The sequence below is a fragment of the Schistocerca gregaria genome, chromosome 2 (genome assembly GCF_023897955.1).
Source record: "Schistocerca gregaria isolate iqSchGreg1 chromosome 2, iqSchGreg1.2, whole genome shotgun sequence".
NCBI lineage: Eukaryota > Metazoa > Arthropoda > Insecta > Orthoptera > Acrididae > Schistocerca > Schistocerca gregaria.
This window is the reverse complement of record NC_064921.1, coordinates 42,104,975-42,121,011: the sequence shown is the minus strand read 5'-3', so window position 1 is coordinate 42,121,011 and position 16,037 is coordinate 42,104,975. Positions and strand designations below refer to the sequence as shown.

General features: G+C 46.4%; 1 protein-coding gene across 3 annotated transcripts in view; it reads right to left on the bottom strand.

Annotated features, from left to right (window-relative positions):
- Positions 1-15,850, bottom strand: part of LOC126336285 (thiamine transporter 1-like) — a 552,608-nt gene extending 536,758 nt beyond the window's left edge. Inside the window, exon 1 of one of the 3 annotated variants that reach the window (XM_049999811.1) lies at positions 15,765-15,850. The gene's annotated coding sequence lies outside the window, so the exon portion shown is untranslated. The remainder of the gene's footprint in view (positions 1-15,764) is intronic. The other 2 variants (XM_049999816.1, XM_049999808.1) reach the window with 2 other exon arrangements.
- Between the last annotated feature and the right edge of the window lie 187 nt (positions 15,851-16,037).

Sequence of the window (16,037 nt, the reverse complement as noted above, 5' to 3'; positions counted from 1 at the left end):
ATAAAAGGTGCGAAAAGCCAACTGAGCCCTCAATGCATTTCTCTCTAGAATATATGGGATCTGCTTCAGCTTGGCTTCTCAGTGGCCGTTTGCACTCTTATAAATTCAGCACCACTAAATTAGTAACTGTTGCGCAATGGGTTTATCGATATGAAAAGGCTGGGCCTTGTTGCAATTCACAAAATCATTGAAGTGTACTGTGTGGATAAGTGATTTACTAAATACTAAATTCAAATTTTGGCACAAATACATCCAAAATTTCTTCAAATGATATTCCATGTGCACAGGACAATCAGTGACAGAACGTAAGATTTAATGCAACACATGATGAAAGAAACATATATGAATAACATGTTACTGAGATCCACTGGAATCAATTCACTTGCCAATGATCTAAAAAATGGAGATGAGGATAGAGAGCAATCAACATCCTACATTACTAGTTGTGTGAAACGTAGCTGCGGTAGACATGCAGTGACAATAAGATTGTGCTCGGTCTTTGATGAGCCTTCATCAATTCAACTAAGTATCAGAATATACCTGACTTCACGTCTTCCTAACCAGTCAATTCGCTCGATACTCTCGCCGTAACTCGAGGTGGTGTAGGTGGCTGCTATTGGAACCTGTAAGACAAAACTCAGGCCGTCTTACAAAGTTGGAATTCTGCTTGCTGCTGCATTGAGTCCTTCTGTGTCTCCCCTCCAAGAGAAAACTGTGCTCTAAGTCTAGAATCGAAGTGTGCTGCTCTAAACTGAGAAATGCGTCCACTGCACCAAGCCTGAGAAAGAAGTGATAAGCTGTTGATCGCCATATTCCTAGCTATGGATCTCAGATCCTATGATATGCGAAGACAAGAAAATTTGCTTCCAAAACTTATATTTTAGTGCATTCCATGCTCCCTAACACAAATATAAAAAATGTCCCCGAGTAATTATAACATAGGCCCTAGATCTGTCGATGAACATCGCTAATTTTCTCAATTCCACTATCCTCTCTACACACTATGGTCCAGACGCTCATTTAGCATAGACATAAATAACTCTTCCTCCTACTCTTTGCTTTCAACATGGTACATATGCTTGCTCATCTGGCGAGCACATTAATACCTATGGCCTCACCACACAATTCTTTCCTCAAACCAAGGATAATTTAAAACAAAAAAATTCCGGTACCCGACACTACGTTAGACTCAGAAAAAAATCTTTTCGTGTTTCCAATGACTGCAAAGTACATTTTGACTCCCCATTTAATTCTCTCTTGGGACTTAATCTCTCTTGTGAAATCCATCAAATATCACATATTGCCATCAAAACAACGCACACATCTGGTACCGGTACTCATCTCATATTTCTGATGTATGCTTTACAACTTTGTCGAGTTTGCGGACTGCAGTTTAACTGCAGTTGCATCTAAAATCTTTCGAATTTCGATTGGCCCGTTGTATACTGAGAAGAATTTATGAAATAGTGTTTTTTTTTCTTTATTCAAGAGCCTGTGGTTTTTCATTAAGATCTTCTGACCAACATGGGACTTGCTTTCCATTCGGCAAGCCCGTTCCTTTTCCTTGTGGACAATTTGACATTTTGCAGGGCCAGATTTACTGCCATAATCTCGTCTGTGGCGGAAATCTTTTAATTCTCTGATACTATCCCGTAGTTGTCAATCCCTCGGTATGTAAATAACTCATGTGCGGACAAACTATATCTTCCTGCAGCAGAGATGCCGAGCATTGAACCTACACTTCTTGTTGTCCGACACACCAGCTGTTTGATTTCACTCTTTCTGAGAAAGCCTCGTCTAAGTTTAACTGCGCAGTGGCATGTTTATGTGACCATTTGCGGTTCGCTCCTCTCCTTGCTTAATCAACAAGTCTATCCCACACACAGAATTCATTTTGCGACATTATGGCACCAAACATTCTCGGAATTTGCGTATGAACAAGCCTCTTTGGATTGGCATACTCACCTGAATCGCGCAAATCGCTGGCACGAATTACTGGCGTTCCTGGAGTTTTTCAATCTCCACAGGAAAGACTTCAACTACTTCTGTTACCATACTTACAGCTGCTTTACATTGTCCCATATTACTCGTGCCATGCTCCATGGTACACGTCAGAACATACGTCATGTTCAACATTTATCTTGAATGAATCGACACGAACTAAAAAATGGCTGACATCGAAATAAGTGTCCAAGGAATAGAAGAGCAACTCAAATCACTCAACAGAGGAAAGTCCACTGGACCTGTGGGATACCAATTCGATTCTACACAGAGTACGCGAAAGAACTTGCTCCCCTTCTAACAGCCGTGTACCGGAAGTCTCTAGAGGAACGGAAGGTTCCAAATGATTGGAAAAGAGCACAGGTAGTCCCAGTTTTCAAGAAGGATCGCCGAGCAGATGCGCAAAACTATTTGACATTGTTGTAGAATTTTAGAACATGTTCTTTGCTAGCGTATCATGTCTTTTCTGGAAACCCGGAATCTACTCTGTAGGAATCAACATGGATTCCGGAGACAGCGATCGTTTGAGACCCAACTCGCTTTATTTGTTCATGAGACCCAGAAAATATTAGATACAGGCTCCCAGGTGGATGCCATTTTCCTTGACTTCCGGAAGACGTTCGATACATTTCCGCACTGTCGCCTGATAAACAAAGTAAGAGCGTACGTAATATCAGGCCAGCTGTGTGGCTGGATTGAAGAGTTTTTGGCAAACAGGACACAGCATGTTGTTCTCAATGGAGAGACGTCTGCAGACGTTAAAGTGGCGTGACACACGGGAGTGTTATGGGACCATTGCTTTTCACAATATATATATAAATGACCTAGTAGATAGTGTTGGAAGTTCCATGCGGCGTTTCGCGGATGATGCTGTAGTATACAGAGAAGTTGCAGCATTACAAACTTGCAGCGAAATACAGGAAGATCTGCAGCGGATAGGCACTTGGTGCAAGGAGTGGCAACTGACCCTTAACATAAACAAATGTAATGTATTGCGAATATATATAAGAAGTATCCTTTATTGTATGACTATATGATAGCGAAACAAACACTGGTAGCAGTTACTTCTGTAAAATATCTGGGAGTATGCTTGTGGAACGATTTGAAGTGGAATGATCATATGAAATTATTTGTTGGTAAGGCGGGTGCCAGGTTGAGGTTCATTGGGAGAGTCCTTAGAAAATGTAGTCCATCAACAAAGGAGGTGGCTTACAAAACACTCGTTCGACCTATACTTGAGTATTGCTCGTCAGTGTGGGATCCGTACCAGGTCAGGTTGACAGAAGAGATAGAGAAGATCCAAAGAAGAGAGGCGCATTTCGTCACAGGGTTATTTGGTAAGCGTGATAGCGTTACAGAGATGTTTAGCAAACTCAAGTGGCAGACTCTGCAAGAGAGGCGCTCTGCATCGCGGTGTAGCTTGCTGTCCAGGTTTCGAGAGGGTAGATTTCTGGATGAGGTATCGAATATATTGCTTCCCCCTACTTATACCACCCGAGGAGACCACGAATGTAAAATTAGAGAGATTCGAACGCGCACGGAGGCTTTCCGGCAGTCGTTCTTCCCGTGAACCATACGCGACTGGAACAGGAAAGGGAGGCAATGACAGTGGCACGTAAACTGCCCTCCGCCACGCACCGATGGGTGGCTTGTGGAGTATAAATGTAGATGTAGATGTAGAAACTTGAGTAATGAATCGACATTTGATCCAACTTCCAAATCTGTTTCAACACGCAAAATTTGTTCAGTAGATAAAAACATGATCTTCCCTCGAACAGCGGTAACACGACTCGACTCACACACACTAACTGGTACTATAGCGTCTGACATATCCTCACTTATAGCAGCCAGATAGGTTGTAGTTACATCAAGTTAAAGGTCCACTCCAGCTTCCTGTATCTCAATACGCCGAGTACAAGCGGCTTCAGCGACTCTTGTCCCTGTATACCTCGTCCTCTATTGTTACCCTAACATTCTTACTTTTAACTGTACAGGCTGGCAGCAAATTTTCTATTGTTACATGACAGCTGTGACCAGTGCTTTGAGAATTGGTTTGTTTGGTTAGCACCGTTTCTTTGCTTCCTAGACTTTCCTCATTATGCATGCTCTCCTCAACACGCCCTTTCCACCGCTCTACATCGCTCATCTGTTGGTTCAGGATCGGAATCTGCTTCAACTTGTCATCAAAGTAGCTCAAGCGGCCCTCGTTTCACCTCTCCACTCATCTTTCTTACAGCCTCGAGTTATGAGATCTCATTCATTTCACAGCAGGTTTTACTGACGATGCAGTGGGCTCGCTCTACTGTGCATTACCAAGTGTGACACAGTCTGGTTTTGAGTGACTTACTGCAACTAACGCGGACCACAGTTCTTTGCTAGTTGTTTTATTATACCCTATTAGCTTTTCCACCTTATTTCGACCACTTTCACGCTCAGCAACTCATATATGCAATGTTTTCTTCATTACTTGATAACAGCTATATGCAATGCTTCCCAAAACTCAATGGATAACGAGGTTCCTCTCTTCAGTACCCTCACTAGTAAACATCTCGATGGAAGCAGATGTGCTGGCGTGGGCAGCACCGCGGAATAGTGCGGAAACCTGCCACGTAGGGTGCGCATCAAGCTTCCTGCTGCTGGAGGTGTTTAGCTGCTGGCTGCTGTGAGCCTGGCGGAGCAGTGCTTACGCTGAATGCAGATACCTCGGCTCGGACCTCGCCTTGGGCATCGTGCTGAATGGTTTCGCCAAGTGCTCAGTCGACAGCTGTCTGCGCCATGTATGTCTGGAGGAAGAGACACTACTGACGATCGACAGCTGTGTTAACTTATGAACTGTATTCGCAAACTGCAAATACAGACATACATCAGCTATACGATTTATTAGTAACATACTCGTACGAAAATGTGTGTTAGACCGGGACACGAACCCGGCTTTCCCGCTTCTCGCAAGCAGTCACTTTAACCACTTTGTCTCTCTGAGCACACTACTATGCACGTTTGAATGACTACTGCATCGAGCTGTACAGACACTTTAAATACAATCACCGTACTGCTGTATTTCGTGCCAAAGCGCGAGAAGCTGAGGAGAAAAACAATGTCTCTCCCTATGTAGGAATCACAGTATCTCTGTGTGGCCATTATGGGACGTAGACACTAGATTTGAGTCGGTCCTGGAGGAGTGTTCAGATAAGGTGACTGCTCGTGACAAATATGAAATCCAGCTTCGAATCCCAGTCCGGCACACACTTTCGTATGTGGCGTGTAAATCGTGTAGCTGATGTAGATATTGGCAATTTGCGAACACATTTCATAAATGAATGATGTCATCGATGATATCGTAGGCTGAGGTGGTCAGGAAAATCTGAGGTGGACAGAAAAATCTGGCAACGATGCAGCCTGTGCCAATATCCAGTCAGTTGCACTGCTAGCTATGTGCCACGAATTTGTTGGTTCTGCGGGTATTTTAGAAACTACTACTAGCACCAGAGCGGCAATCTAAAGAGCTAGTATGTTCTATCCATTATAAATGCTGAGGGAGGAATTTTTGTTCAGCATTGATAGGCCTATTTTGCATTGTTTTTGTGAAATAATACGAGGAGCTGTGAGAAAACAGCTACAATCGTAAAACAGGGACACCAAAATTTTCAGCAGCAGATATATTTGAGTCTCTTTCAGTGTAAACAGATGACGCTCAGATACCTCGCTTTCTCGGTTCTCAAAAAAAGTAATGAGATGAAATTTTGTATTACCTATTAAGAAAAACATATGGCCATTTAACACCACATGTTGCGGATACAGTTAACAATGGTGAGAAAAAACTGCAGAGTCACTTTCATTGTCAAACATGTTCTCCAGTTTCTCATTTCTAGACCGAACAGACTGACGACAGACGAAATTTAGTTAAAAGCTCTGGGTCGAAGTATTCTTCTAAACAATTGGGCCAACGTCCCACCCGCGTGTCTGTTTTCATCCGGACAGGGGCCGCGACAGCGACCTCGCCAGCCGGGCCGCACTTCTTAGGGCAGGTTTCGGGCCGCTACTCACGGCCGCGTTGTAATGCTGTCGTGCGCTAGTTTTTCACCGTAAACGTAGATAGCGAAAAACTGCCAGTTCGACTGTTTCAACATCTACTTGACACACCTCCAGGGATCAAACTAACCTGTGACCATTTGTGCTGTTCATCTTTGTACATTTTTATTAGTCCTATTCGATATGAGTCCCACACAGTTCAGAAATATTCTAGAATTGGTTGCACGAGTGTTTTGTAAGCAAGCTCCTTTTTAGACCGACTGCGATTTCCCAGAATCCTACTAATGAACCGAAATCTACTTTACTACGATTGACCCTATGTGGTCATTGTGTTTCCTTTCATTTCCCCAAAATTGTTATAACTCGGTGTTAATGTTGTAGTCATAGGATATGACAGTTCTGTGTCTTATGAAATGAATAATTATACATTCTGAACATTTGCAGAGAGTTGCTAATCTTTGCCACACTTTGTAATCTTATCAGTATCTTGCTGAGATACAACTTCGTTATAGATAACTGCACACCTGCGATCCGTGTGAGGTTGCTGCTAATACAGCCTGCGAGGTCGTTAACGTTAACAGCAAGTGTCTCAACACATTTCCCTGCGAAATGAAATGCGTGTGAATTGCTAAGGGACCAAACTGCTGAGGTCATCTATTCCTAGACTTACATGCTACTTAAACTAAATTACGCAAAGGACAACACACGCACCCATTCTCGAGGGAGGACTCGAACTCCCGACGGTAGGGGCCGCACAATCCGTGACATAGCGCCTCATACAGCGTGGCCCCTAGGGAATACCTGATACTCATACATCTATCGATGATTCTCGATCAGAGATCACTTTCTGCGTCCTCGCTACCAAAGATCCTCAATCCAGTCACAAGTTTTATTTGGTACTCTATATGATAGCACTTGCGTTAACAAGTGTTGGTCGTGAGACTAGGGCCTCCCGTCGGGTAGACCGCTCGCCGGGTGCAAGTCTTTCGATTTCACGCCACTTCGGCGATTTGCACGTCGAAATAAATGTTGGTGTAATACCGAGTCAAATGCTTCTCGGATATAAAGAAATACTCCATCTATCTCACTGCCTCAGTGCATGCCCTGGATGAGAGAAAAGTGCTAGGCTAGCTGACTGATATTTCCGGAATCCTTGTTGGTGGGCACGGAAACTGTCATTACCTCATCATTTTAGGACTGATATTACGTTCTTAGATTCTACAACCGATGCATGTCGATGACGTGTGACGGCGGTTTTATGAATCACTTTTTCTACCGTGTATGTCGGTGGATGTGACCTGTGCTTTCTTCCAACTTGTGGACATAGTTCGATAGATGTAACGTTCGGCACATTACGGTTATAAGATGATTAATGAATCGGTACAAAGCAAAGGGAAGGAAACTCTGGGAAGGATGGATGTGACCCACAGCAGCAAAGTGGCCTGGAACTTAGAAAATAAACTTAACGGTGACCCTAGGATAGTTAAACAACTTTCTATAGTGACATGCAATCAAATTGCCTACCAACTCCTACTAAATAGAAAAATTCAACAAGAAAAGTCAGGAAATAAAAATTATCGGAAGTCAGAGCCAAGAACCAAATGTATTTTGCTTAACTGACCGAAGGTGGAAAACAGGCTTGTGTCCGTTAATGTAAGAAAATGCTGCGAGACTGGGGTCGAGCAGATGAAAAATCCGTTAACAGCATTGTGAAAGGCGTTGAAATGTGGATACATTCGTAAGAGCCGGAAACTAAGCAGCAGTCAGCAAACTTTTGGTTGTTCTGAGAGGGACCGAAACCATCCAAAGCGCTTCGTTCACCAAAGATTTACAGCAGTAGCTCGTTACTCTGGTTACTGCTAACACATAGTGGCCGTTCCCTAATAGGAACGAAGAACAGCCGTGTCCGAATGGTCGCTAACATTCTGTTTCCACGTGTCATCGTCGAAATCAGGGAAACCAATCGAAAATCGTGCCTCACAGCACATCAAACAAACAGTTGATTAGCTGACTGAAAAAGACATGGGATTATACAGGGCGAGGCAGCTAATACACGCTACCCCGAATATATCCAGAATGACTAAATACAGGGTGGGCGGGAAGTAACTAGGTATCACTAAATGGCTGTTAAGGTTTTAACATTGATGGAATAATATTTGAATTAACGCAAACATTAAATACGGTAGTGTTTTCTCGTATCGCGTAGTACCGACGATGGCCACGAGAGGCAGTACACTCAGCAGCAATAAAAATGGTCGATCGAGCACAGATTTCTTCACCCTACGTGGTGTGGAATTCGATCGTTCTTGTGCAGAGAAGGTGGCGTACGATGAAGGGAAGTATTGCCACAATTTGTCCGGAGACCACAGAGAATTGTAACACGAAGCTAATGACCACAGGTTCGGTAAAGGATGCAACAAAAGCAGGTCGTCCATCCACGTCTCGGTGACTTGAGAATGTGGCGATTATAAAGAACTGTTCAATCGTAGTCCAGGGAAATCAACAAGCCAGGCAGCTCGTGAGAGCGGTCTCACAACTCACAAGGCACGCTGTGCGTCAGGTGTTGCATAAAGGATGGAAACCCCATTACATCCTCTGGAGTGATGAGGCCGTATTCCGTGTCAGACGTTTCGTCAGTCGGCACACTTGCCATTACTGGGCCGAGCAGTATCCTGGAGATAGGGGAGGACAAGATGCATTCTCATCGAAAAGTGACAATGTGTTGCGGAATAATCGCTACAAATGTCATCGGCCAATATCTCCTGCGTGACACAATGAACGGGGAAGCTACCTTCAGATGCTTCAGGATCACGTTTGACCCCTGGTATCTGTATGGGAAAATACTGACAAGACTGTGTTCATGAAAGCTGACACACGCCTCACTTCGCAAGCGTCGTACGGGACTGGTTGGATAAGAAATTTCTGTGACATTGACTGGATAGACGTGGACCTCATGAATGGCCCGCAAGAAGTCCATACCCAACACCCTGCAGCTGGTCAAAAGAGGAGGTGTACTGGACGAAACATGGAGCACTGGCTGAATTGGAAGCGCGAAGTTGGGATGTTCTTACCAACATCCCACACAACATCAATATTGGGGCAAAGGTCGTTCTGGGCCACTCTGCATTGTTGCCACATGTATTCAAGATTGCGGCGATAACGTTATTCGAGATGGCGGGATGTAGACTTGGCAAAAATGCATGACATCATCCAAGATGGAAGCCGTGACATCATTCAAGATGGCTGATTTTGGCGGGGAGATAGGCCAATTGGGCAGCCTCCACTAACCTAACACCCCTCCCCTCCCCCAGAAAAATGGCATGGAGTTCCAATCCAAACAGGATAATCCATCACATCATGATTATCTTACTAACCTAAGAAAATCGCAATATAGGCCACTTGGGCTACCTCCACTAACCTAAGTCATCTGACCGCCACCTCCTACTAGGAACTGGCGCCAAGTTTGAATTTTGGTGGTAAAGGAAGGTCAATTGGGCTATTGCTGCTAACCCAAGAAAATGGCAGGAATGAAAGGTCACCTCCACTAACCTAACTCACCTGAACGCTACCTCTTCCTAGGGATTGGTGGCGAGAGGACTCGACCTGTGCTTGACAGAAGTCTTTATTATTTTGCGTGCATTATTTTATTTAAACAATTAGAGGCACTATCACCATCCAGTAAGGTCGGCAAGGGGTCCAGACTCCAACTGACCTAGTACACAGTACCTTCACCAGAGGGTGCTGTCATACATTGTGTGACGTAATCCAAGATGGCCGCCATGATGTCAGCTGATGACGCAAGTATCGTTATCCAAGATGGCGGGAAACAGTGTGTTCGCCACAAGGTCCAGGTCTAAAACATAGTACCACCATCAGAGAGCGCTGTCATCCATCCTGTGATGTAATCCAAGATGGTGGTGTGGTGTGGGGGAAAAGGGTGGGAAAAGGACTCTGTCTGTGCTGGAAATAAGTCTTTATTTTGCAGGCAGTGTCTCCACCAACTGACCTAATACACAGTACTGCCACCAGAGGGTGCTGTCATCCATTCTGTGACATAATCCAAGATGGTAGTCTGGAGGGGGAAATGGCGCGAAAATGACTCAGCCTGCGCTGGGCTGCTGGAGAGAGTAAGGAAGAAGAGTACTTTATTTATTTTGGAACAATTTATTTATGGGTGGAGAATATTTATCACACTGATACAGAACTCTCGCTCTGACATGATTCAGGTCACACCACACAGACCACGGACCTGTAAGCTACTCCTAAATAACACTCTGCAGACACGCAAACAACTTTTAAATTACCGACATCATTTCAGTACAGACATGCAATCTCCTCCGAAATAAAGCAGTACACAGATGTGTAGACACAAAATCAACTCGTAAACTGTCCAAATAGCACATACCACAGCCTACAGACCTACTTGCAAAATAACGCAAGAGACACGCAATCAATGCGCGCAAGCGCCGCCTGCCACCCCCTGCCCACCGGACCTCACAGGAGGCTAGCGGAAGGCCCTGCGAAGTGAAGCAGCCGTCAGCCGTCAATCCACGCAAAGGTACCCAGTTGGGTCCCACAAGCGTGAGGCGGCGACATCAATTTCACACTTGGTACCTGAGAAATTCGTCTCGAAATACGTGTTCACCTAGGCACTGTTGCTGACCCGACCTGATTGGAACGACCGTCGGATGCAAGCCAGTGCAAGCCATCGCTCTCACACCACTGCTACCTACAGCGACTGAGTGAAAGTTGCTTCTATTTTCGAGTATACGGTTACAATTCATCAACTGTTATACCAATGTCACAGAACTCCAATGTGTGCTCACGCCAGTCCCATATGCGAGACACCTCTGGGCAGCACGTCTGTTTTACCATTGCTGATGCAATACCTAGGGAAACAGTCGTCACTGAATAGTACAGGGTGCATTGTTCCTGGCGCAACATGCGTGACGCCTGTAACCGTGCTTAACTGCCCAGTTTGACAGACACAATGCCTCGAATTGCATGCACGTAGCTACAAACCGTCACAAGTGCATCTAACAAGGTTCTCAATCTTATATTGATGTCACGTGGCTATGCAAAATCTGAACTGAGAAGACCTCTCAGAAATTGAATAGTGTGCCAGAAGTAGTTAACGCTCTCTTTCATGCTTGTATACGCGGAAATTCTTGCCCTAACTGAACCTGTTTACGAAAATAGCGCAGAATAACATCCTAGCGGTCCTAACGTGGCATCCCGACCATCACGTCTTATCCTCCTGCTTTCAGCACATACCCAAACGTTCCCGCCACTGTGAGGAGACTCCTATATCCCAGCACAAAAGAATGTCTTGTGAATAAATCGAGCATTACTGATGCCTCCAGTTTTGAAGCTCCGTCCACCTTTTTTCCTTCTGCAGATGAGACTTTCAGCAACAAAAAACTATTTTACACTGGTCGCCATATTACACCGACAACCCAACCCTGCAAAATGCCCTACATAGTGTCAAATACGGAAAGACTCGTACTCAAATACACTGCTCTCCCACCGAGTACAGGAGCTCGAATATTAGAACGTGAAACCGATCTCCGACCCATCACTATATCACCGTGTACTGTGTCGATGTAGTAAGCATACAATTTCTATCCTGCGCCATGCGAAGTCAGCCCTTTTACATCATTCGCACATATACCGACAAGACAGACAGTACGGTATATATACTCGCAGCACTAGATATTTACCGCAAGGTTGGGCGAGCATCCACCCCTAACACGTGACCAGAGAACCCTCAGCAGTTTGATGTCATGCTCAGAACTGTTCTACAAATTTGGTCTCGCTACCCATCAGCTCAAATGCGTTACTGTTTCTGGTCCGGACCTGCTTGCTTGCTTGCTTTTCTACACCCATCTCCAGAGTCTGGAATTACAAAAACACATGTACACTCCTGGAAATTGAAATAAGAACATCGTGAATTCATTGTCCCAGGAAGTGGAAACTTTATTGACACATTCCTGGGGTCAGATACATCACATGATCACACTGACAGAACCACAGGCACATAGACACAGGCAACAGAGCATGCACAATGTCGGCACTAGTCCAGTGTATATCCACCTTTCGCAGCAATGCAGGCTGCTATTCTCCCATGGAGACGATCGTAGAGATGCTGGATGTAGTCCTGTGGAACGGCTTGCCATGCCATTTCCACCTGGCGCCTCAGTTGGACCAGCGTTCGTGCTGGACGTGCAGACCGCTTGAGACGGCGCTTCATCCAGTCCCAAACATGCTCAATGGGGGACAGATCCGGAGATCTTGCTGGCCAGGGTAGTTGACTTACACCTTCTAGAGCACGTTGGGTGGCACGGGATACATACGGACGTGCATTGTCCTGTTGGAACAGCAAGTTCCCTTGCCGGTCTAGGAATGGTAGAACGATGGGTTCGATGACGGTTTGGATGTACCGTGCACTATTCAGTGACCCCTCGACGATCACCAGAGGTATACGGCCAGTGTAGGAGATCGCTCCCCACACCATGATGCCGGGTGTTGGCCCTGTATGCCTCTGTCGTATGCAGTCCTGATTGTGGGGCTCACCTGCACGGCGCCAAACACGCATACGACCATCATTGCCACCAAGGCAGAAGCGACTCTCATCGCTGAAGACGACACGTCTCCATTCGTCCCTCCATTCACGCCTGTCGCGACACCACTGGAGGCGGGCTGCACGATGTTGGGGCGTGAGCGGAAGACGGCCTAACGGTGTGCGGCACCGTAGCCCAGCTTCATGGAGACCGTTGCGAATGGTCCTCGCCGATACCCCAGGAGCAACAGTGTCCCTAATTTCCTGGGAAGTGGCGGTGCGGTCCCCTACGGCACTGCGTAGGATCCTACGGTCTTGGCGTGCATCCGTGCGTCGCTGCGGTCCGGTCCCAGGTCGACGGGCACGTGCACCTTCCGCCGACCACTGGCGACAACATCGATGTACTGTGGAGACCTCACGCCCCAAGTGTTGAGCAATTCGGCGGTACGTCCACCCGGCCTCCCGCATGCCCACTATACGCCCTCGCTCAAAGTCCGTCAACAGCACATACGGTTCACGTCCACGCTGTCGCGGCATGCTACCAGTGTTAAAGACTGCGATGGAGCTCCGTATGCCACGGCAAATTGGCTGACACTGACGTCGGCGGTGCACAAATGCTGCGCAGCTAGCGCCATTCGACGGCCAACACCGCGGTTCCTGGTGTGTCCGCTTTGCCGTGCGTGTGATCATTGCTTGTACAGCCCTCTCGCAGTGTCCGGAGCAAGTATGGTGGGTCTGACACACCGGTGTCAATGTGTTCTTTTTTCCATTTCCAGGAGTATATATTCGCATGGTTTGCACACACTAATAACCTACTGATCGCTCGCACAACATAATGCCAAAGATATAGACTGGAAATTATTTCTCTACATATCTGAAACTTTAGCGCTTAGCCCATCTGCGAAGACACGGGGAAACTGTAAAAAAAATTAAAGAAAACTCATGTTTCCACTCACGAATACTGATGTCAGTGATGTAGCAGATTACAAATCACCCCTATAATTTACAAGGTCAACTAAGATGTTTCTCATGCCAGAGAACCGGCAAACTTGTCTTCCACATGCTAGATGCCCTCACTACAATCGAGCTTCTCTCAACTAAATAAAGGCGCGAAACGTGCGAAAGCTGTCATCTGAACAATTTACATGGGGGGGGATACCGGTCCAGCGCAAAGGCACCTCTATATTCAATCTCATCAGGTTTCCACGTAATCACGAAAGCTTTCCAACACGTACTATGTATTAGTACGCTGTTTGGTCGTTTAGAGGACAACACAGTTATTTCATCTACATTCCTACTCTCCAACAGGTCTCTTCATTCTGACAGCTCCTACAGTTAACGGAAAATGTGAATCATTCCCGTTATCTGCGCTGCATACCGAGCACACAGAGGTACAATCATCATCCTAAGAAATCGGTCACACACACAGATATATTCCCTGTACTTACAACTAAATGTTACAATTGCGGTCTCAACTGAACGACATTTGACAATGCGTGAAGTATCGGAAATACATCTGGTTGACAGGTGTGGCTCTGGAAACAGAAATATCTGTACCATTCTTATGACTTGACATACTCTTCCCTCTGCTGTCACAGTATTCCACAGTCATCTCCTTTGCACACGTCGGAACACAAACACATACTTTATAAACCTGACGCTCAAGGTGCACCTATCACACATCCCCTACTACTACTAAATATAATACTTGGCCAATAAGTGATTCCAGGCGACACACAAAAATACTCAGAGAAAATCAACGATGAGTGGACATGTCTCATAAGTTTTTCTTGCGAATGTTACCACTGTGTCTTAGAAAGAGAGTCGTAATTGGCCAGATTTTAAAAAACCGGATCATAACAACTACTGTATGTTACTGTCACACGTGGTCTCGGTTCTACAGGTGAAGACAAGTGTCCGTGTTAAAAGATATACTTGCTTTATGTATAGAGGTACGGCATTACCTCTGAATGAGATGGTTTTCTGTCCAGACAAATACTGAGACGGTGATCGCTGGAATGTATATTATCATAGCAGCAGTCCAGCAGCCAACTTCCCAGATGAATGAAGGGGCGACTAATAGTTTTCCTCGGTGACCGTTTAGAGAAAATTGCAGTGTACAGGTATCCGCAGCAGGCGCCCGGCTCGTGCACCCGCGAAGGCCGGAGTTTCCCCGCCAGTACCCCAGCTGGAGAGAGGTGGTTGTTTCAGACGAATCAAGTCTTACGTTACATCAGACAGATGGACGCCGAGGAGGTGCATGAAGCACACTGCGTGCTTTACGGTCTGGGAACGATTTCGTGGCACTGCCCAGGTGACGTCGTCAATCTGGTAGGCACGGTGGATCGACACGAGTATGCACCTAACCTCTGGGACCGTGTCTACTCCTAGACGCCACTTGTTTTTGCTCGGCACGTGTCGGGCAGCTTGCTGCGCACGTTCGTGGTTCGAAAGTCGAGGACCTGTGGGACGAACACAAACGGACTCCCCGCGGCAGAGGACTGGGCACGGTCGCACGTCCCTGCCACTGCTTTCTGGAACCTGCACGCTTCTGAGCAGTCCGCGGTTGCTCGAGCTTCTTACGCGTGCTCACATTACTGTCAGTGGAAGCCTATTTGATCGAGTTCCGTACATGTTATGTCGTCGAAACTCCTTTAGAAGCTTCTTTCAAATGCCACAGAAAAAGTATATAATTCTGCTAGAAAATAAAAAAGGGGCGGGGGGGGGGGGGGTGGGACGAAGTCGACGTCGTATTTCGGCGACTACGAAAGATAAAAATTACTTGCGGATGTCAGGAAATTCGCTTATACTGTCCCCTTTATTCATTCTGGATACGTGTGGGGTAGCGAGTCTTAGCTGCATCGCCCCGTGCAGTGTGTCTAACAGTCCTGCCTGCAAGACTGGCCTGGCTCACCACCTGACGATATCTCGTTCCTTCTTTCTGTCAAACCGAAGAACGCGAGTTTCGTGAGGAGCTTCGGAGTCCTCCTGTAATAACTTTTCTCGTGTAACAGCTAGGTCTACCAGCGTCACAGTGAAGAAAATATGTCACGGATTGGTTCCGACGCGTGTAAAAGTGTCGATGATTTCCAGGGGAATATTTTTAACAACAATAAACGAGTAGTACGAAAAATCCGATAGGTACGCCTCGTAAAGACGTAACAGTCGCACTTACTGGATGTGGCCGCTCGTAGCGTCGACGTCGTCGTGGAGACGGAGCGAGGCGAGGTGCGTGCGGCGGCGTGCGCGGCGCGGCCGGGACTCGCGGCCGAGGACGGAGGCCGGCGCCGCGTAAAGCGACGTCAAGGGGGGGGGGGTTGCGTCAGCAGTCAGCCAGCCAGCCAGCCGCGCCTTCCGACGCCGACGCAGAGCGCGCCGAGGTTCTGACGTCCTGCCGAGGAAAGAAAATGAAATCATTCCGATCGTGCACAGCGACACCGTACGAGTT